Consider the following 10,611-nt stretch of genomic DNA (forward strand, 5'->3'; position numbering starts at 1 on the left):
TCAATCATATTTCGAGGGTTTATTGTATATAGGAGTTGTATCTTACTAGTGTATCCATAATAGAATGTTATCAGAATTAGTTTTTGTTTAGGGTAAGGAAAACTCAAAGGAACCAAGGCCTTGCAAGAATAGTTTGATGGCTTGTTGCATCTTGATTCAACGTTCAATTCTTTTGGAAAAGAGATGGAATCAGTAAAACTAGCATGTTCGTCATCATCCTCCTCCTCCTCATCATCATCATCTTGTTCATCACTATATTCTTCATCTTTCATCAAATTTGTATTTTGGATTTTTCTCAGGTTACCCAATCACTTATCAGATCCCTTCTGTTCATTGGATGCCAACTGTTAATTCTATCATCAGCGAAACCACCGATTCCCTCCATGTACTCCTCAATTGTTTTAGGAAAGACCAAATCATAACTTCTCCTAGTATATGTCTCTTGAAATTCTTGAGACGAATAGGTTTTCTTGCAAAGTTCAAGCAATTCCTCCTCATCGTCTTCTTCCCATATGAATTCAAGGTCAGAAGTTGCAAAATCCTTAGCCAATTCGAACTTATAGGCTTCCATCCAAAAAAATAGTAAAAATAGAAATCCAATCCCTCTGTTGTACTACTCCGACCTTGTAAATGTAAAGAATCTTCTATTCTATTCTAATACACATTATTTAGCCTCGTAGACATTAAAGTTGTTTTTTTCTTTCTACTATCTCTTTAGATAAAATAATGATTCATTAGTGTTTGCCTTAGACCGCAAGGAGACGAACGTGGCAATAGCGTGTCAAAGTTCATATGCAGTTTTATAGTTTGCGCTTAAACTTTACATGCTTCCTAATTTATTCCTACCCAGCACTAAATGCAAAAAAAAATCTCTCCTAGTTCTCTGCGCCCTAAATAGAAAGAAATATGTATGTTGAGGATTGAGAGCCGAAGGTGAATAAAATTCAAAATCATCAAGTTGCTCTTCAGCTGGAAGGTCTTTTTTGTAGTTAATTTGATTGAGGCCTCGATTCAAAATGAGTTTCTTATTCGGGAAAAAGAAGACTCCCACAGGTATTTTTGCAATTTTAAGGCGGAATTTAATCAAATGTCTGATTTTATTTGGATTTTTTTTTTAATTTGATCATCTTCGTAACTGAAACTCCATAAAATTCATAACGATCCATGGATCTTTTGGGTTTTTGTAGAGATTTTGCCTTTTTTTGGGTGGTGTCGGAAGACGAATAGTTTTGGTTGAGATTGTTTGGATTTGTAAGTTCGGTAATGAAATTCATGTGGATTTTCCATTTTGAATTCATGAAAGAGAAAACAAGGTTAAATTTCTTTAAAAATGGCTTTACTTGTCGCATGTGGAAACTATTTGGTATTATGTAGTTTTTATGTTGGAATCTGTTTAACTTCCAAATAATTGTTTTCTTTATCGCCTTTTTGAATTTTGTTTGGTTTTGGAGTTCAGATCGGACATTTGTTTTGGGGCAACCTTTTTCCATTTGGAAAATCTTTGCATGAATGATATAGAAAGCTCTACCGCAAGGAGCAGCCAGGTTGTAAGGGCTTGTTTTCATTGTCATGTAGATTGATCTTGCAAATGGACTTAAGTACCACATATGATTACGTGTAGAAAGAATTTTCTTTTATGGAAATGGCCATTGGTATTACATTCTTCCGTCCATAATTATATTGAATTTTTTTGTGACAGCAACTAATTCCTCCAATTCTGAGCTTATCTTAGTTTCCCGCTACCTCAATTTGAGGTGAATCCTCGTCGAAGATAGGTTATAAGTTTCTAAAAATGAAGCCCGAATGAGAGAGTGGTTTGGTTGCTTGTGCTTGAATAAATTATGTCTCCCTAAAGCGGAAGACTTTGCATGGCTAGCCTTAACAGGAAGAATTCTTACTGGGGATAGAATGGAGAAGATTGGTTTTGTGGGACCATTTCAATGCTTTCATAGCAACAAGGAGGATACTCTGGATCACCTATTACTCAACCGTGAATTCTCCTAAAAGTGATGGAGACATGCTATGAGTTTACTAAATTGGCAACGTCTTCTTCCTTCCATCTTGAGAAGACTGGCTAAAGCCAAATCTTCCGAGATGTAGGTCTAAATTTTCCAATATTTGGCAAATTTGTCCCTCGTCCATTATTTGGTATGTTTTTGAAAAGAAAGGAACAAACGCATATTTCAGGACAAAAGTGAAGAAATGAAGGTTTTTCTAGTCTGACTTGTGAGAGCTATTTCAAAACTAGTAAGTAATATTGCCTCCCAATTGAACGCTTTCAAAATTCCTTTTAGTCAAGAAGATTAAAGAATTCAATCTTGATGGTCTATGATTAAATACATGCCTATTAATTGGCTTCTGAGGGATGCTACTTTGTTGTTTGAAAATGAAAACTACATTGCTGATGCATCATTAAAGCTTGGAAAATAACCTTGTGTATTGCTTTCTTGTACTGGAAATTAGGTTTCATTGATGGATGACCCTCAATTTTGAAATATAAAATTAGCTTCCATACGTTGATGGTGCTTCTCAATTGCAAATTGAACTCTTGACTCATTCCCTTGAAATCAGGGTCCTACTGCCTTCTTATTTCAAAGATCTCCCACTTGCATGACTATCATGACACTTGTCTATACTTCATACTATTGGTTTTTTAGTTTTTGAACACTACTACTATACTGCACTTTGAATCTGCTCCCTTAATGAACTTATCGTGACTGTTCCTTTGCCTCTGAGTCTCAATACTGGCCATTTGATGGGATGGGTTTGTGTTTAGTTACTCTTCACAACACTCTACCCCTATCCTATTGTGATGATATGTTGAGGCTTTGATACCTTTGACCCTTTTAGAGTTTGAACACCTAGTTTACCATTTTTGCCTTATGAGTGACTATCAACTATCATCTTGAAACTTGGTGCCAAGACCTTACGTTCAATGCCCTTGAGATAATATTGATGCTTCATGAGATGTTTATGGTCAGAGATGTTTTTTCAATGTCTGACCATAAACATGGTAACACTTGTTTCTATTCCAGTGATAACACTCATTTCTAATTAGAGGTTGAAATTTGTTCTTAATTGTAATCTGTGCTATCTCTTTCTTTTCTCGTTTCAGAGTTTCATTCTTTTATATTATGGACTTGCACATATTCCTCTGATTATATCATTTCTCAATTATCAATCTTGCAATCAGCACATTGATACTGGAATCATTTCTCAATTATCAATCTTGCAATCAGCACATTGATACTGGCGGTGTTTAGTGAGTTAGGTTTGGTGTCGTCTTTGGATTCATCAGATTTGTATATCTACAAGTAACTCTATTTATAATATCGCCAGCAGTCTGCCTACAGAGAAAGACTAATGTACTATATAGCACGGTGCTTTCAAATTGTCATTTTGTAGCTCTCTTGGAGTAAAAACTATGAAATTATATTCTTCAAACAATAATTAGGTTTTTTAGAAATTGATGTATTCATATGGATTCCTAACTGATCTTGTGATTATTTATTTATTTGTATTATTGTTATTAAATGAATTTTAGTTTATATTAATTAGGATTCATTTTATTCGTTTCTTTTACATAAATATCAAGTTTTTCAAAAACTAGATGACAAGAACATTTCTTTGATTAACATGGCTATATTATAGATATTATGGCCTCTTATCTCTCATTTATCTATTTTGGATTTGTTATCATTAAAAGTTATGCATCATGTAATTTGACACAAACGTCAATTAATAACCCCTCACAATCAAACATAGGAACATCGACTACTAATGAATTTTTTTGTCTATAACAATAGAAGGAAAATTCAAAATTATTTCCATATGTTGGATGATTCTATGTTAGTGTTTTACTGTATTCAATGAAAACTTCAATTTGCAATAAAATAACAAATTTAATTTTCCATTAAAAATGTTCAATTTCAATCCATGAGATACTTCTTCTATTTAAGCCACATAAGCAAGATCCACCAACCGAAGACTACGCATTACCTAACATACTTGAGAAAGTAGATTAAAGCATGTGTGACATTGACATGGACGAACACAAAGCCAAAGAAGCATAAAAACCCCATGGAAGTATCCTTCTAGAAGCCATAATTTGATAAGCCCAAATATTCTGTCTAGAAGCCATAATGTGGTAGGTCAAAGGAATCCTTCTAGAAGCCATAATGTTTGTAGATGTCTTCCCTCCATAATTATGATGTTAGCTACTTTGTGACTTCTTTCCACATTCATGGTTGTTGTGACCACATTTTGTTTGATATTTGTATCCTTATTGCATTATTCATCATCCACTAAATTTAAGAAAAATACTCGATGTGAACTAATGCCCACATTCTCCTCAAGATTTATGGGGAGGGGCTTCCATGATTTAGTTCCTTGTAGGGTCACATTCTATTGGTGTTTAGAGAGGGGACAAAAATAGTGATGTAAAAGGCCCCGCAAGAGACCTTGAAATAGCACTCACACAAGAGTGGCAATTTGTGGTAGTGAAACTTATATATTATTATTATATATTTGTGTTTTGTTGTATTTTAATTGCACTATGTTAATTATATCAAGGATTTGTCCTACATTTTATATTTATAATTTATTATTATAGATTATATTTGCTTGTTTGGACTTTTTAAGACCTTTCTATTATCTGTTATTACACAACCAAGTACATGTTTATATTTAAGTATCTTATGATGTATCTAATGCCATTTATTTATCTTGAAACCATTGAGGAATACTAGAATGTGAAAAAGAGCATTTAGGAAACAAAGTCTCAATGAGAATACATTGCATTGTCTACATGTGACATATTATTAGGTATCATTTGGTGGGTGGAGGATAGTATCATCTACACCAATGTTAGCGTGGGCCTTGGAGAACATAATAATAGTGGTGTTTGAAGGAATTTCAATAATTTAGGTGGGTATAACTATAGAATCCAATATGTGTACAAAAATATGATGAGATGGAAGTATAAGTTGTGTCACTTGGGACACTCACATTATCAAAGGTATTGAATGAGTTGATAGAAGTTGTAGAAGGGAGTAGAAGCATAAGCATATGGGAGGGTGATGAAGATCACATGGCCTTGGTGTTGACATGTTATTTGATTGATATAGTAGGGTGGTATCTTTATGATTGAGATAGTTTATTGCATATTTCACATGTCATGGTGGGGATACAAATAGATCAATTGATAGGGGTAAATAGAAAAAACAATTACATATATTACTAGATTTTATTATGACACCTATTTTAGATATTTTAATAATGATTTTCACTCAAAAAAAAAGAAAATTAAATTAAGTTTTTCTCTTCAAATATTGTTTTTAGATTTTTACATTAATTTTTTTGAAATGTTACAGGGTATGTACAGGATCATGGTGTACCAAACTATGGCCTTAAGTGGCAGTGAAAAATCAACAAATCAGGTTTATGTCAATTTGACACATAATTTTGAAGTGGTTATGGACTTTATATCAAAAAGTTGTAAGAAAGTAATCTGTAAAAAATTGAATGTAGTTTCTAAACTACCAGGCCTTATCAGGAGAAAACAATAATTAATTGGTCAAAAGTTTGAATTTTAATGCAGTACTAAGAAAATTTTAGGGCAAAAATAAAAAGTAGGTGTATGTCTGACCACCTTAATCAAAATCAAATCATAATATTTTTATAATATAATTATAGATATGAAAAGTAGACTCATGCCCGGATGTGACACATATTTTTTGATATTTTTATTCCAAATAAATAATTAACTATGAATTTTCTACCAAAACTTTTTCGGAAAAAAAGAGTCCCATGTCTGACCACCCTAACTAATAGAAAATTTTACCAAATTAAATTTTTTTTTTCTTATACTGGCCGAAGTATAGAATGTGACACAACTTTTAGATTTAAAAAATGTTATACCATTTGAAAGTTATAGCTATTTTTCAATCAATATGTCAATCAACACTTTACAATTATCTTCATTGATAATTAACTAATAAATACTTATCGAACTCATAATTTGACAGAAATTATATTTATGGAATTAGAGATCGATATTAAAAAATTCTTTTCGTTTTATTCAATTTCGATCACAATAACATTGTTAGACGGCTACCCGAAGTTTGAGTATCACTAAAACCCTCTTCAAACACGTCTTTTGGGTTGACCGGGTAGGCTTGGTATTTACCAAGCCTAATTCGATATCCGATTGCAAATCGGATATCCGATATGTTGAGGTGGGAAAATTTAAAATCTCAACCCATTTTGGAAGGAAAATAGGGTTTAAACGTCACAACTTATTATTTCCAAATTATTTCACTTATATTACTATGTATATATATATATATATATATATATATATATATATATAATGTAAAGATATAAGATATAATCTAACAATATATACTAATATATTATGTTAATCTTATTACAATCTATAAATATAATTTTTATTATTATTATTTTTACTAAATATAGTAACGTAATTTATATATATATAAAATAAGTATTATATATTATTATATTAATATGTATGTTATTAATATATATATATATATATAATAACGTAATATTTTCATTAAATATAATATGTATTATATATATTATTATATTAATATGTATGTTATTAATATATATATATATATATATATATATATATAATAAAATAATATTTTCATTAAATATAATTTCAGGATAAGGTATATCATTGGACTCATAGATGGCTTTCTACTGCTGCCTGGGTTACTCTTCTTCAAGTTGTTATCCAAGCTCTTCCTACTTATAGAAGCACGGTTCATGCTGCACCTATTTACTTTCTCAAGGAGTTTGATGCTCTTTCTCGACAATTCCTTTGGAGTGGTAATTTTCATAGTACTAAATGGAGCTTGGTTAATTGGGCAACTGTTTGTAGGCCTAAAAAGGAGGGTGGTCTTGGTCTTCGTTCTACTCTATTGAGTAGACAAGCTTTGGCTGCTAAACTTTATTGGCGATGGTGCTCTGGACAGCATCAACTTTGGGCTCGTATTATCACTCATAAATATTTTCAGGGTGCTGATCCTTGCTCTGTTTCTACACTTCCTCTTGAAGGTCGTGGCTCAATGGTTTGGCATACTTTGAAGACAGGTGCGATGTTGGTGAAGAGGGGTCTGTTCTGGATATGTAAAGGAGGTTCTTAGGCTTTGTTTTGGTCTGATGCTTGGGATGGATTCCCTTCCATTTTATCCATATACCCTCATCTTCAGCCTCTTTGTGACTCTTTTCTTGCCGCTGGATGGGATAAAGTGGCTCATTACAAGACTCCTTATCAAGTGGGACATGTTGTTGGTTATAGATGGAAGCATTCCTCTGATTGGCCTCCTGGAGGTACAGACATGGATCGTCAGGAACTTTCTCAAATTCTGGCCTCTAGAGAGTGTTCCTCTTTGCTTGGTCCAGATGTATTGGCTTGGGGCGGTACCTTGTCTGGTAAATATCATGTCTCTGCTGGGTATCAGGAGATAACTAGACAATTATTTGGGGATGCTGAGGTCCCTTGGTGGAAGCAAGTCTGGAATAAAGTTTCTTGGTCCAAGTGCAATTTTTTCATGTGGCTAGTGGCTCACAACCGTTGTCTTACCTGGGATAATCTTTGTAAACATGGATTTCAGGGCCCCTCTTATTGTGTTTTGTGTGGTAATGGAGAGGAGTCTGTCTCCCATCTGTTCTTCCATTGTTCCTATTCTACTCAGATATGGCACCTTTGGTGGAGCGCTTGGGGTTGCTCTTGTCGGCATGCTTCCTCTTTGCCTCAATTCTGGGCTCGCTTGGGTAGTGCTCCCTCCAAGTCTTCTTCTCTCCATGCTGCTTGGATTGCTGGCCCATCTTTCATGCTTTGGCATATCTGGTTGGAGAGGAATCATCGCATATTCCAAGATGTTTGGCTTGGTGTTTTGCATCTTTGGTGGAAAATATCACATTCTCTCCAGGAAACTATTCTTGTGAAGTGTGAGCTTGATGGGGGTATGGATCTGGTTGATCTTGCTATCTGTAATCGCCTCAATTTTCATCTGCAGGATGGGGTTGCGGCTCATAGGTTTCCTTCTATGTCCAGGAAGCTTCACCATCTGAGGAAGGGTCGGGTTAACCAGGATGGGCACTGGACTCCTCCTCCCTGTGGAGTTCTGAAAATTAACATTGATGGTTCTTCTCGTGGGAATCCTGGTCCGGCTGGTATTGGCGAAGTGGCTCGTTGTAGTTCTGGGAATGTTAAATTTTTCTTCTCAATTCATAAGGGTGATTATACTAACAATCTCATGGAAGCTCAGGCTATTTTATATGTTGTGGAACCGTGTTGCTTGTGGGGATGGAATAAGATTATTTGTGAGTCTGATTCCCAGGTGGTGGTGAACATGCTTTCTTCGCAAGAGCTTGAGGATGTTAGTTGGCAGTTGGCCACTGTTGTTAAGCAGATTCTTTTCTTCTCTTCCTCTTTTCAGTTCATTAGGTTCAAGTATATTCCGCAAGAATGGAATAGACCTGCTGATTGTTTAGCCAAATGGGCTTCTAGTCATGATCCGGGTTGGAATATTAGGGATAGGGGGCAACTGTCCTTTGAGATGGTGCAAGAATTTGATGATCTTGTTGCTCAGGATCGAGCTCCTTGTTGAGCTCTCCTTGTTGTATTCCTTTCTGTCTTAATAAATTTTTACCCCTCTTTTTGCAAAAAAAATAAAGTAATACATATATATATGTTATTAATCTATATATAATAACATAATATTTTTATTGAATATAATAATGTAATATATATATATATATATATATATATATATATATATATATATATATATATATATATATATATATATATATATATATATATGTTATTAATAGATATGTATATTACTAATATATGAGTCAAAGGGGGTCATAGGTCAACCATTGACCCCCTTTGACGCATTAAACGACGACATATGTCCTTAGGGGTCCTAAGAGCCCTAGGGACATATTACAATGGTTAATATGGGTAAAGGGGGTCATAAGGTGACCTATGACCTCTTTTGATTGATTAAATGATGATATATGTCCCTACGGGTCCTAGGACCTCGAGGGACATATTTGAATCATTCATATGGGTCAAAGGGGGTCATAGGGTGACCCTATGACCCCCTTTGACCCATTAAACGATGACATATGTCTCTAGGGGTCCTAGGACCCCTAGGGACATATTCGAAGGGGTAATATGGGTCAAAGGGGGTCATAGGTCCCTTTGACCCATTAAATGACGACATATGTCCCTAGGGGTTCTAGGACCCCTAGGGACATATTTGAATGGGTAATATGGGTCAAAGGGGGTCATAGGGTGACCTATGACTCGCATTGACCAATTAAACGACAACATATGTCTCTAGGGTCCTAGAACCCCTAGGGACATATTCGAATGGGTAATATGGGTCAAAGGGGGTCATAGGGTGACCTATGACCCTCTTTGACCTATTAAACGACAACATATGTCGGTAGGGGTCCTCGGACCCCTAGGAACATATTCGAATGGGTCATATGGTCAAAGGAGGTTTTCACCCATATGAACGATTCAAATATGTCGCTAGGTGTCCTAGGACCCCTAGGGACATATTTGAATCGTTCATATGGGTCAGGGGGGTCATAGGTGACCTATGACCCCTTTTGACCCATTAAATGATGACATATGTCTCTAGGGGTCCTAGCACCCCTAGGGACATATTCGAATTGTTCATATGGGTCAAAGGGGGTCATAGGTTACCCTATGACCCCGTTTGACTCATTAAACAACAACATATGTCTCTAAGGGTCCTATAACCCCTAGAGACATATTCGAATCGTTCATATGGGTCAAAGGGGGTCATAGGGTGACCTATGACACCCTTTGACACATTAAACAATGACATATGTCCCTAGGGGTCCTAGGACCCCTATTGACATATGTGAATCGTTCATATGGGTCAAAGGGGGTCATAGGGTGACTTATGACCCCCTTTGACCCATTAAATGATGACATACCCCTTTGACCCATATGAACGATTCGAATATTTTCCTAGGGATCCTAAGACCCCTAGAAAAATATTCGAATCCTTCATATGGGTCAAAGGGGGTCATAGGGTGACCTATGATGCTTTTTGACCAATTAAACGATGGCATATGTCCTTAGGGGTCCCAGGAACCTTAAGGATATATTCGAATCGTTCATATGGGTCAAAGGGGGTCATAGGGTGCCCTATGACCCCCTTTGACCCATTAAATGACGACATATGTCCCTAAGGGTCCTAGAGACATATTCAAATGGGCCATATGGGTCAAAAGGGGTCATAGGTCACCCTATGACCACTTTTGATGCATTAAACGATGACATATGTCCCTAGGGGTCCTAAGACCCTTAGGGACATTTGAATCGTTCATATGGGTCAAAGGGGGTCATAGAGTGCCTTATGACACCCTTTGACCCATTAAAAGATGACATATGTCCCTAAGGGTCCTAGGACCCATAAGGACATATTTATTCATCGTCCATATGAGTCAAAGGGGGTCATAGGGTGACCTATGACCCCCTTTGACCCATTAAACGATGACATATGTCCCTAGGGGTTCTAAGACCCC

General features: G+C 35.6%; 1 long non-coding RNA gene across 1 annotated transcript; it reads left to right on the top strand.

The window, feature by feature from the left end:
* Positions 1-866: 866 nt before the first annotated feature.
* Positions 867-1,551, top strand: LOC149565733 (uncharacterized). Its single transcript, XR_016361508.1, has 2 exons — positions 867-1,053; positions 1,188-1,551. It is a non-coding gene; the product is annotated as an uncharacterized LOC149565733 (long non-coding RNA).
* The last annotated feature ends 9,060 nt before the right edge of the window (positions 1,552-10,611 follow it).

The sequence above is a fragment of the Cupressus sempervirens genome, chromosome 3 (genome assembly GCF_028749045.1).
Source record: "Cupressus sempervirens isolate cs-2001-9-10 chromosome 3, ASM2874904v1, whole genome shotgun sequence".
Classification (NCBI taxonomy): Eukaryota; Viridiplantae; Streptophyta; class Pinopsida; order Cupressales; family Cupressaceae; genus Cupressus; species Cupressus sempervirens.